This window comes from Tamandua tetradactyla, chromosome X (genome assembly GCF_023851605.1).
Source record: "Tamandua tetradactyla isolate mTamTet1 chromosome X, mTamTet1.pri, whole genome shotgun sequence".
Classification (NCBI taxonomy): Eukaryota; Metazoa; Chordata; class Mammalia; order Pilosa; family Myrmecophagidae; genus Tamandua; species Tamandua tetradactyla.
Window position 1 is genome coordinate 156,752,265 of NC_135353.1, and position 13,752 is coordinate 156,766,016.

At 36.6% G+C, this 13,752-nt stretch overlaps 2 pseudogenes; both read right to left on the bottom strand.

Annotated features, from left to right (window-relative positions):
- Positions 1 to 2,956: 2,956 nt before the first annotated feature.
- On the bottom strand, positions 2,957 to 3,403 carry LOC143671187 (riboflavin kinase pseudogene; annotated as a pseudogene).
- The window catches only part of LOC143672137 (cytosolic beta-glucosidase-like), a 35,898-nt pseudogene continuing 25,549 nt past the window's right edge, over positions 3,404 to 13,752 (bottom strand).

Genomic DNA, 13,752 nt, shown 5'->3' on the forward strand with positions numbered 1-13,752 from the left:
GCAGGCTTCATTTACTAGGGTTTAGTGATTAAGAATAATATTTTCTCTACTTCACAAGCTTATTGTGAGGAGTAAATAAACTAATATTTGTGAAAGTACAACAGAAATGCAAGGTAGCAATTGAAACGATTTGACAGTTTGCAACTGTATAGAAAAATTAACTAAGGAAAAACTGTAAACAGGAAAACAAAACTATCATACTTATTTCACATTTAAATGTCCTTTAAGTTGTTTTACTTCTGAACTCCCAAATGTGGAGTTTCCAGTGATTTCGTTTTTGTCATATTTTCTGATTCATCAGAAAGCCCTCTTGAATCTGGCATGATCTCACTTTGGCCCAGTTGGCCAGCTGCTTCTGACTTAGCCACATGGAGACTCAGACTGTCCCAATCTGTGAACTAAAGAGAGCCAACAGTATTACCAACTAACTCCCCACCAGGAATGCAAGGTAAACTGACCTGCAGTTCCCAACCTTTGGATTTTGAAGGGATTCTCTTTACAGGCTACTTAGTATGTGGTCAGTTTTAAAAAGTATTCCAAATGACCATAAGGTGAGTATATATTCTCTATTTGTTGAGGGCAGTATTCTGGATGTAAATATTATAGTATGCTGTGTTTTTAGTGTGGATTAAATCTTCAATACTCTTACTATATTTTTTGCCCACCTTATCTGCCACTTTTTGAGAGAAGTTAATTAAAATTTTCTTACGATGGTACATTTGTTTTAAAATTTTGCTTTATATATATTTGAAACCATGTTATTAAGTGCATACAGTTTCAAAATTGTTATAGTTTCTTAGTGGATTGTTCTTTGTGTCATCAAGTGAGGTCTTGCTTTATCTTTTTTTTTAAATCATAGTCAAGATTTATTTAAATGCCTGGAAACAGTCAGAATAATCAAAATGGTACTACTTTAATTTCTTAAAATACATGAATACTTCATATATATTTTTGGGGGGTGTATGGTCCAGGAAAAAATACATGAATACATCATATAAAACTTTTGAAAATGTTGATACTATCAGATTTTCAAAAGCAATGGCTATTTAAATAACACAAGGCAACAATAAAATATCAAAGAACTTTCATATACTTATGAGGACATAATTAGCAACAAACTAGTCAAACAAAATAAACAAGTCTTTTTACACTTTGCATGTTTGTTTAACTCTGCTTCATAAACATGCAGATAATTGAGGCATCTTTTGTACAAGTATTTTATTTCTAACATTAAATTACATTTTCTAACTATTTTTATAAAGAAATGCAAAATGCCACAAATTGCTATTTGCCACAAAATCATACACCATAAAGTAAAATATAGCCAACTGAATTTATCCATTCTTCCCCCAATCCAATGTGACTTTTAGATGTTTTTCTATATACCTTATTCTAATTTATTCATGCAGATTAGGGAAAACGGATTTATAATGAGTTGTTTTCATCTTTAAAATTACCTTCTATATACTTCCCCTCCTTTCCAGCAAATCCAGTGCTAAAGTAAAAAATGATACAATGTGCTATTTCACAGACCCAAAGCAATCTGTAACCTGAATTTCCCAAATTTCAATTTCAAATTTCTGTCTACATAAACAAAGACTCGGATAGCCAAAAATCACAGAGTTAGCAGGAAGGAAGATGTATGAGATAAAGATTATTTAACTAAAACTTTATTATTTATGCTTCTCCCCTAAGTTACAGGCACTCTTTAAACTGGCATTGAACATACACAACTAGAGTTTAGATTTTTTTCAGGCACGTAATTACATGAAAAATAAATAAGTTTCAAGCTCTTTCACAGTTAAATTGGTTCTTAAATATTTTCATGAGAGGGGAATTCCTAGTGTTTTGTGTTCTTCAAGAACCTGATATATATATAAATGAACTGCTATATGTTCAAATAAATCTTGAAACCTAAAGAAGTATTTTTTTTTCTAAAACTGCAATGCAGATATGTATGGCTATCGCTGTCTATACACTGCAAGGATGGAATGATAAAGGCAGATTCAATCTCTTGTAAGTGTACAGTTGTAAACTAATCTAAATGGAAAAAATAAAACAAAAAAACTCAATGCTGATAATTGTTTAAAGGGAAAAAAGAGCCAATCAAGAAAAATGTTGAAGAACAAAAATATCTCCTCTAAAAAACAGAAATATTAGAACTACAGATTTGAAAACCACTTATTTTTCTTTGTCTTAAAATACAAACAAAAAAATGGTAGAAGGAGGAAGTCAGGACCATTTAGAATTGAGGCAGGTCTGTGTAAAAATAGCCCAGAGAACAATGATTTCATCTCATGAAGGAAATGATTGAAATAGAATTTGACAAGTCTTTATGTCTATAGTAAAATATATTAATGTAAAATAATCAGTTCACAATTATAAAAAATGCAAAGTCTGGATTTTTCCTCTTAGGTTTATAATAGACTACGAAATCTCTGTTTAATGCATTTACTGCTAAATGTCTGTTATGTTTAGCAGCACAAGCTATACAAGTGCATATATATTGCTATTTTACCACGAGAGTCATATGTCTCATCTCAAACTAGTGTTATACCTTTCACCCACCCTTATATATGTTTTATTCATTCCATCAAAGAAACTTAAGACCTTTCTAAATAGTACATTTTAGAAAGCTTTGAAAGAGTTTTTAACCAACATATTACATTTAAAAATCTTGATTTTTACATGGGGAATCTTTTAAGTACTGTGGCATCATGAATTTAACAATTGAAGCATGTAGTAATTACACTGTACTGCTTACACTAATTCACAGCTATAGGGAAATGATTGATTATTAAAATATAGCCAACATGAGGCTGTGTAGTTCTGAGCAGTGAAATACTAGGAAACAATAAATAATTTTTCAGCAGTGGCCATTCATTATTTTGCTTCTAGGAACCCGGAAGCAATTGTCTTCTTTAAGTTTCACATGTTCTAGTGATTCTAGTTGTTTCTAAGCTTCCGCAGTGTCACCTTGAATTGCTGAAATAAGTGACTCTAAAGAATCAAAGTTCTTTTCTGGTCTGAGGTAGCCGACAATGGCCACGTTGAGTATTTCCCCGTAGAAGTCCTCCTGGAAGGCATGCATGATGTGAGTTTCCATGGACTTTTTCCTATTCTTGTAGTACGGGTTCCATCCTATGCTCACCACCATCTTGTGGACATCTCCACTTCCAACACTGGCCCAACCATAATAAATGCCAGTGGAGAGATCAGCCGGAAGGTTATCCACCACTTCTTCAGGGAAGTTAGCAGTGGGGATGCCCAGCTGCTTGGAGCCGCGCCGGAAGCCCGCCACCACCTGGCCGCGGCAGAAGTAGGGCAGGGGCCTCAGGACGTCACCCGCTTGCGGCGCAGGGTCCGGCCCAGTCCGCGCGTTCGCGTCCGGCGGGGTTGCCATCTAGGCGGTGCCCGGACCAACCCGACCAACCGGAGGACCCGGGAGGGAGCTCGGCCTGCAGGGAGGGCGCACAACGGGACCGGTGGCCCCGACGACGACAAGACGGGGCGGCTCGCCCACGCGGCTGGCCCAATGGAAGCTACTGGGTGCCTGCGAGGTTGCATCTCCTCGCTTTATTCTGTATTACAAAGTATTTTCCCTTTAAATTCTGTTTTGCCTGATATTACTTTTACTAGGTAGATTTTTGTTATTATGTGCCTATTTTATCTTTTTCAATTCCTTTTATTTTAGCTTACCTATGTCATTGCGCTTCAGGTGTGTGTTTTGTAGATAGCCTGTATTCAGCTTTTGTTTTTCATCTACCCAATATAAACTGATTTACTTACCATTAAAGATAGAGATGTACTTCAGTTTAATTTTTGCTTTGTTGTTGTTGTTCCTGCTTTTTAATTTCATTTTTGTTCTTTTCTTCTCGTTTGGAAGTTATCCAGTCTATTTTTTTATCACCCATTTCATGCTCCCGTTTTTTATTGCTGATGTGATGTTTCCTTCAAGTTTACTTGCCTTTCCTTTGCCTGGAATAGAGTAAGTACTTGATAAATAAACTGGAATAAAATTCACTTCATATTTAAAGGTTGTTACTGTGCATCTAATGACATGTAGTGTATATGTTGCTTTACTCTTTGCTCACAGAGAGTATAGGGGCAAGCTAGGGAGATCTTGCCATACTTTCTTCAGCATTTCTATTCAAAGAACTCTGCTGACCCTCCTATTCATCCCCTTTCTCTTTCTTTATGATTTTTCTCCAGTAGCCTTAAAAAGGAGACTGAAGTAGTGTTGACAGGAGAGACAAGAGTTAGTTTAGTATTTCAAGTCCTGAAACCCCAGCTACCCGATTCTGTGAGGTTAATAGCTTTTAAAGAGAGCTTCCTTTTTCACAGTTTGTGAAACTGTTTTGTCCTGTGACATGTGTACCTTCAGCTGACTTTCCAACGCCTGCTATTTTGGAGGTCATAATTTTGACTGATGGGCCTGTAATTAGTAAGTACTCATTAATACTCTGTCCTGAGTATTTCTGTGGGATGGCAGAGGATGTTGTCAGCAGCTGCCAGGATGATAATAGTCCAGCAAAATGGAATGACTCCAAAAGTAACCAAAGAACTTTATAAAGATCAAAAACAAAATAACACCAGCAGTAGCTATAGGAGAAAGGGAGAGAATAGTGTGAACCACTCCTGGTCACCAAATCTAAGAGCCTCCTTCCCCTTGTTGTCTCCATAGTGTTCTTCTCTCCCATCTGAAATCATGTCTGTCCCATATGCTCTTTGTCCTCCTGCCTCCTAGCTACATGTGTTTTCCAAGAGTTGATCTGGAGCCCTCTTCTCTCTTCCCTGATCCTCCTCCACACAGAGCATTCCATTCCAAAAATTTCAAATATAAACTTATGCTGATGACTCCCAAATTATCATTTGGCTTCTACCCCAAACTCCAGTTCCACATTTTTAATTGCCTGCTGGAATTTCCTCCTAGAGGTCCCCCTGAAACCTTGACTCAGTGTACCTAAAACCAAACTAATACTATTTTTCTTAAGACCAAGTTCTATACTCTATGACCCAGAAGTTCCACTCCTAGATACACTCCCAAAAGAAATATGTGCACTGTGCATCAAAAGACATGTATAAGTATGTTCATAGCACATTATCAATAATGAACAAAAGTTGGAAATAACCCAAATGCCTGTCAAGGGTACATGAGATAAATAAATTGTGGTATACTTTTCCAATGGAATACCATACAGCAAGGAGAAAAAACTACAATTACACCTTACAACATACATAGATTTCACAAAAATGAGAGCACCTACTGCATTATTCAATTTACATAACGTTAAAACCAGGCAAATGAACCTATACTAATAGCACTCAGGATAGTGGTTACCTTCAGGAGGAGGTAGTGACTGGGAAGGGACATAAGGGGGACATCTGAAGTATTGATATTGTTTCTATTTCTTTATCTTGTTGGTGGCTAAATGTACATATTTATTTTGTGAAAATTCATCATGTTTAACACTTATGATAAATGACCATTTCTATATGGAAATTATTCCTGGATTTAAAAGTTTACAAAATAATATCCACAAAATTTTGGGAGGCAGCTAAATAAATACTTTGAGGTAAATGTATAAATTTAAATGCATATATTAGAAAAGAAAAAAGGCTGAAAATGAATGAGGTCAGCATTCATCTTAAGTTAGAAAAAGATTTAAAAAAACCAAAAAAGTAGAAGAAATGAAATAATAAAGATAATATAAAAGCTAATTAAATAAACCCTCCAAATATAATAGATCAACAAAGCTAAAAGTTGGTTAATTGAAAAATATCTGGTGTGATTGATCAAGCAAAAAGAGAGAGAACACAAATACCCATTATCAAGAAGGAAAAGGGGACATGACTGCAAATAGACATTATAGATATTAAATAGATAATCGCAGAATATGTTCATAACTTCATGCAAGTGAATTAGAAGCTATAGATACAGTGGACAAATTGCTATAAAATTATAATAAATCAAAACTAATTCAAGAAGAAACAAATATGAATCATGTTATAAACAATAAAAATATAGTGAATATTACTGGATTCACTAATCAAGAATTTCCCCACAAAGAAAATTCCAGGGCCAGAGGACTTAACTAGTGAATTCTAACATCATTTAAGGAAGAAATAATTTTTATCTTACACAAACTCTCCCACAGAATAGAAGATAACAGACTTCTCAATTCAATTTATGAAGTATCTTGGTACCAAAAACTGACAAGGACTGTAGGAGAAAAAGAAAATTAGAGATCAATCTCATTCATGAACACAGATGCAAAAATCATGAGTGAAATATTAACAGATTAAGTGCAGGAATACATAGAAAGGGTACATCATGATCAAATTATGTTTAACCCAGGAATGCAAAGATGGCTTAGAATTAGACCAGTATAATTCATCCCACTAAAAAAGTAAGGGGAAACAAATCATATGATTATTTCAATAGTTGTAGAAAATTCATTTGATAATATTAAACATTCATTTATGATAAAACTCTTAGCAAACTAGTAATAGAAGAAAACATCTCTAATCTCCAAAAGACCTACTACAGACTTTATAGTAAATGGTAAAATGTTGCAAACTTTCCTTTTGAGATCAGGTACAAAACAAGGACGCCCTGATCACCACTGTTATTCAAAATTGTACACAAGTCTTGACCATTGCCTAAGACAAGAAAAAGGAAAAAGGGCACAAGAATTGCAAAGAAAGAAAGAGAAAGCTATTATTATTTTCAGATGATATGATTATATTCATAGAAAATCTAAACTATTTGGGAGATAAACTACTGGAATTAATAAGAGAATTCAGCATAGTCACTGGATATAAAAACAATATTTAAAAATCCAGTATATTTCTACATACCAGAAACAAGCAAAATGAAACTAATATCAAACACCTAGGAATAAATCTAATAAAGGATGTTCAAGACCTCTACAAAAAAAAATAACAAAACCTTATTTCAAGACATTAAAGAAATGTAAAAAGTGGAGATATGCCGTGTTTGTGGGTGGGAAGGCTTAATGTAGTCAAGTTGCCAGATCTCCCAAAATTGATATCTAAATTTAATGCAATTCCAATAAATGTTTTCTGGTGGAACTTGACAAACTGATTCTAAAATTTTTATGGAAATACAAAAGGCCAAGGATAGCCGTTACGGTTTTGAAGTTGAACAACAAGGCAGGAGGTCTTGGTTTACTCAACAACAAGACTGCTATAAAGCTGTAGTAACCAAAGCAGTATATTAATTTTTCAGGGATAGGAAAATAAATCAATGGAGTAGAATAAAGAATCCAGCAACATATCCACATATAGGGTCAATATTTGACATATGTTGCACTGTAGAGCAGAGGACAAAAGTCAGTCTTTAGAATAAATAGTCCTGGGACAACGGGCACCTATATGGGAAAAATTATCTTGAACCTCTACCTCACACTGAACCCCCAAATCAATTCCAGGTGTATTAAAAGCCTAAACATGAAAGGCAAAATAATAAAGCCCCTGGAAGATAATATAGGAAAATATCTTTATGACCTCGGGCTAAGGAAGGCTTTTATAGACAAGATTAAAAAACACTAGCCATTAGGAAAGGAGAAATATTGATAAACTAGACATTAACTTTAAGAATTTCTGTTTATCAGAAAAACATTGTAAAGAGTGAAAATATAAACCTAAAGTAAGGGAAGTTATTTGCAATTAAAAAAACTAATGTAAGACTAGTAGTCTGATATATTAAGAACTCTCATATGGTCATGGCCTTGGGATAAGGTTGGGAGTGGTGCTAACAGATAAATTAAAGGAAAACTGAGGGCAGGGAACTTTGCCTCATTCACTGCTTCAAAGTCTTGGAGGCTCCTGCTAGGTGGAGACCTTTTTGCCAACATGGAATGGTTCAGCCTAGTAAAGACAGGCATTATTAGACACGGTGAGTGTCTTAGGTGGGGTTTGCTAGAAGCAAAGCTTGAGGTAGAGATTCTGGGGCATGTGGTTTACTGGGAGAAAGTTCTCAGGAGAAAGGGATTGAGGGAAGTGTGACAGGGCAGGGAAGGTGCTAAGGGAAGAAGTGTTCTTTGCTGGCAATTGACTTCAGCCTTATCCTGCTGGAGACCTGTAGCATGAATTGCACCATAAAGTTGGTTCCCCCTGAGGCAAGAGGGCCAGAATTCCTACCCCTGTGACAGTCATTAGCTATGGGCTGCACCACAGAGGAGATGGTAGGGATAGTTGCGGGAAACTCTTCAAAGAAGACTTCTGTAAGCTGTTAGCAACCAACCCAACAGCTGGAGGGATGGGTGAACTGGTTGGTCCCAAAGGGGATCTGTGTAGGGCACCAATAGTGGCCTTGACAGTGAGGACCTGGTTAGCACTCCCGAATTACCTCAGTTCCCATGTGGTGCAGACCCTGTGTTGGAGCCAATAAGCCTGCCCTGAGGTTCGCTATAACAGGGCACAGTTACCCAGACCAGAGTGAGGGTGAACGCTTCTTCCAGGGCCTGAGAAGGAGATTGTGACAGTGACTCAGAGAGATTTGCAGATAAGAGACTGAAGCAGCCAGAGGGAGAAGGTTAATACTCTTCTAGAACATTGACCGAGATAAAATCTAAAAAAGAAAAAAAGAAAGACAATGAAGACAAACCAGAAATTTACTAGCTGCAGGTGCTGACCTCCAGGCCATCAGGGGGCTCAGCACCAGAGAATCCAAAGATACCTTTTCTCCAAGAAGAGAATTTTACATGAGTCCCATTCCACCATCATCCAGGCTCTAGCTTAGAAAAGACCCAAGGACTTCGAAATAAAAGTAATTGGGATTTGTGAAGAATAATATACCAGATTTTAAAAATATAAAGAAACTACATTTTCACTGCATATTTGAGTTGTGGTATAAGTAAAATTTCAATACATACTGCATTTTAGCAACTTCAAAGCCAATAGATTTCTATATCCCTGTACATAAATGAAGTAGTCAGAAGTTTGACCTTTGACAAGATTGTAAACCCTTTGAGAGCAGGGTGATATAACCCACAAAGTAAAGTGCTAGATCATTCCATTTTATCTCATGTCACTTCCTCTCATGAAATTTGAAATGAGCCATTTTTTTTCCCAACCCACACATATTACCAAGAGCTAATGATGAAAGTCAAAAGACACCAGGGAAAGGGAAGATCAGAATATAAATGGTGCTGAAATGTCTGTTATTAACTTAGAGAAAAATCAACTTACCTCGTATGCGGGACCCGGGTTTGATTCCGGGTACATGCACTTCCAAAAAACAAACAAACAGTCAAAACAAACAAACAAACAAAAATGAACAAACAAAGATTCAACGAATGGTGCTGCAATAACGGGATATTTGCATGGACACATCATGAAATGTGACCCGCCATACAGTATACAAAAAAAAAAAAAAAACTTAGACCCACACCTCATACCACAATACCAGATGGATAAATTCTATATAAGAAATGAATTCATAAGGAAAAATACTGAATTTTATGAAGTCTCTGAGTTCTCTATAAGTTTTATAAGCCTTCAAGTGATAAAATATCACAAATGTGACAGATAAAAAGTTAAAATTGCATGTATAAGAAATAAAAAACACAGAGAAAAGATTTTTCAACAAATGCGGGATATGAAGGCTTACTATCTTAATCAAATTGAAAATAAAATGTTAATATCCCAATAATAAAGAAGAAAAGGACATAAACAATTCCAAAAGAGGAACCGTACCAAGTAAACAAATATAAGGGGAAGTGTTAAACCTTTTATTTAAACTTCAAACAAATATTTAATGAGCATATGCCATGTGGCAGACACAGTATTAGGCACTTTATCAAAGCATACAAATCAAATCACTAATCAGGTCCTAGTTTTTCTACTGGTGGGAGCATAATTACACAATCCCATTTGGATTTGGCCATACCTATCAAGTAATATAGCCATGTTCAAGCGCTTTAATTCAAGAATTCTACTCTGGGGAATATATCTCCAAAGGAAAAAAATTCCCAGAGGAAAATAAAACATTCCTGAAGATGTTTATCCCATCATTCTTTTTTTTTTTTGCCATTCAAATACTTTTTATTTTTCAAAAGATCATCACATAAGAGAAAGATATACTTGTTCAATCACAGATAAAATTTGTACCAAATATATGACAAGTCCATTGTATTAAACAGATACCAGTTAATACCTTTGTTAAAAATTTTTACAACTATTACAATAGGGCAAACTTTTAAATAGGCCAAGTAACAAATATTCTTCTAAGTGGTATGCTGTTATAGTGGCAAATCATGAGCATATTATCTTTACAAGTTTTTGCAGTACTTTTTCTAGACAAATTCTAAAAGTTGTAAAAGAAACTTTCCTAGTCTTTATGATTTCTTAACATAAAAAACAGTTTTAGTAGTTTTGCTCTTCAATTTTTTTAGAAAGAAAATTCATTGAGCCAAATACAAACAGATTAAAGGCCATGATTAAATAAAGCTCCAGGCATTGCATATTCGGAATCCAACTTGAGGTTTTCTAAGAGCTCACCAAAGCAGATTTCTTTTCCAAAAGGCATCTTCTCCAGGTAATATTTTCCAGCCACCATTTCTATGTGAATGATCTGGTGGGTAAGGGACTCAGGGTCTAGCTGGATCTTCAAAATCAGCATGGAAAAGACCAAACTGGCTGCTATGTCCTTGGTTCCACTCGAGGTTATCCAGAAGAGACCACATACAATATACTTTAAGAGTGACTTTATCAAGTTGAATAGTGCTGTGCTAACTCAAGCATGCATCTGGCTGGAAAGTTGGGCTGGCTCCGAAACCTTCCAAAAGGCTGCTTTTTTTTTTTTTTCTGTGCAGGATACATTTCTTTGAACAGTTACTGAAATGTCTGTCTGAAATACTCCCAGCATCGAATGTCATCAAGAGTTGCAGGGTCGGGCGGGCCGCGGTGGCTCAGCGGGCAAGAGTGCTTGCCTGCCATGCCGGAGGACCCCGGTTCGATTCCCGGCCCCAGCCCATGTAAAAAACAAACAAACAAACAAAATATAATAAAAAATAAGAAAATGTTTAAAGATGTTTCCCTTTCTTCCTCCCTTCCTTCCTTCCATCCTTCCTTCCTTCTCTGTCTTTCCTTCCCTTCCTCCCTTTCTCTTTAAAAAAAAAAAAAAAAAAAAAAAAAAAAAAAAAAAGAGTTGCAGGGTCATGCTGGGGGAGCCCATTCTCAAGGATGTAAATTACAGGATTATTATACATATCTGAAATGTATTTCAGTAATTTACGTATTCCCCATGGTACCATGTAGATCCACTCCACATTTTCCCTAGATGGATCTGGAAAAAGTTCAATCTCCACATCTTGGAGAACACCCAGTTCTCCTTTCTTGTTTACCTGGTACTTGACTAAGTGAGTTGTATAATATTGTACAGCAAAGAAATCAGCAGTGGGCGGACCACGGTGGCTCAGCAGGCAGAGTTCTCACCTGCCATGCCAGAGACCTGGGTTCTATTCCCAGTGCCTGCCCATGTTAAAAAAAAGAAAGAAAGAAAGAAAGGAAGAAAAAAATCAGCAGTACCTTTAATCATTTTCTTCTCTTCTTCTGTAAATTCTGGAAGCTTTGATGGATAGCTTTGCTTTTTACTCATGGAGGCAACCTGGGACTTGACAACTTCAGAATAATCACCATCAATAAATACAGGTTTAGCAAAGAAATCCCACTGGAAGGCAATGGCTCTTTCAGTAGCTTCCTGGTCAGCCATGGTGTTGAGAGCTGCTGGTTCCGCCCAGTCAGAAAACAATGCTATGGACACCATACCCTTCTGCTCTTTTGAAATAAAGAATCATAGCTATGCCAAGATCTGGCATGAGCCTTAATCAAATTATAAGCTGCTTGATTACCTCCAGTTTGAAAATGAGGCATGCCTGGAGGCAATATACCAAAATCATATGGTAGCAAGTCAAGAATATTAGATTACTTTATGTGATCCACTGCTTGACTCTATCCCCAAAGGTGCTGAAGCAAAACTGAGCATATTTGTTGGAAGAGTCAATGTTTGCCTCTGACAACCAGCCTCCTTGGTCTTCCAAAGCCTGAAGCAAATAAAAATGCTAGAGGGTCACAATGTGGATAACACCATTTACTAACAAATCATCAATAATCTCATTATAATAGATAACTCCTTCTCTGAAAAAAGGCTCCTGGCTTCTGGGGTTCCTCTGTCAGATAGCAAAGCACATGGTCGGCATCTGCTGGTCCTTTACTCCTGGATTTCATTGGTTTCAACTCCTAGTTCCAGTGGCTTTCTCTCTGAGCCTCCGCGGGTCCTCTCTTAGCTCCTCCAAGGCTTTTCTCTTGAAGTTCTTTCAGGGGCTTTTTCTCTAAGCTCTTTCTAAACTTCTTTGGTATCACATTGTTCTTTATAAAGAGACAGAGAGAAATAACAGCACCTTTAGTATTTAACATTTTGATCCAAGATTTCCCAAAGTTATTTTACCTACAGAGACAATTTTCGTAGACTAATTTGTTTGAGAATACACCTTCAGAAAGAAAGGTGCTTATGATTCTGGACACCATCCTGTTATGGTTATAGGACTAATGATATGGTTTATGTAGTAATAAGGCTTCAGTTGGATGATATCCTTGGAGCTCAGGCCCTCACAAGCACCAGCCTGTAACCTAGAAGAGAGAAGGCTTCAAGAACATAAATAACCAAAAGGGATGTAGTTCCTTGATGGTGTACTTTTCTAGATCCTCTAAGGTGTGAGTACCTCATGTGGCCCTTGGTAAGGCCAGATAAGATATCCCCAATACTTATTGGACATAGACCCTGAACTCCTCAGAAAGAATGAGAATGAATGTACTGCTCTAGAAAGACTAGAACATTCACAGAAAGGGCAAGACCTCTTTATCAACTAGAGAATCCAGAAGAAAGGCAGCCTGTTTGATTTGGTCTCAGAATAAATATTCTCAGAGCAATGGCACTCACTGGGAGCTCTCCAGGGTTCTGAAAGATTGCCAGCAGCTCTCTCTGGCCTGGTGAAACCTTTTCATGATTGTCTCTCACCTAACCCATTCACTATCTCTTCTTGCCTTGGCACTTGCCCTCTGGTCTATGACTCCTTGACATATCTATTTGTGATCTATACCTAATGGAACTTCAGTCACTGCCTGTTCTCGGCATGTACTGGCAGCTTCATTTATCAGATTCTTTCCAAAGAAAGTGTTTTTGAGGTTATTTCAGTAGAAGAAAATATGTATGTATTAATTTCTGCTTGTACTATCAGGAATGAAGGGAACTCAGCAAATATAATTTTTAGATATGGGTACTCTTAGATCAGCAAAGCCTTGTAGCTTTCACTGTATTTGGTAGTTGCTGGGATACTTGAAGAACACATAGAGGATACAGAAGGAGGAAACAATCAGAGAGATGAGAGATATGAAGAGCCTGCATGTGACTATATCTGTCTTACTTTTCAATCCTTCAGTTACTGGATTAGCAGCAGGGTATAGTAGAGAGCCTGACATATGGTTGGTGCTTAATAAATGTTCTGTCAATAAGTAAAAAGATGAATATTAAACTAAGCACTAGGTAAACAGAGTTCTAGTCTTTTTTTTTTTTTGCTACCTAGCTGTATAACATTGGGTAGATCACTTAATATCTGTATATTAATGTAGGCTAACTGCTGCAATAAACAAGCCTCGAATTTCAATCACTTAAAACAATGTAAGCTTATTTCTCACTCATGCAAAACTCCAATGCATCTTCCTAGC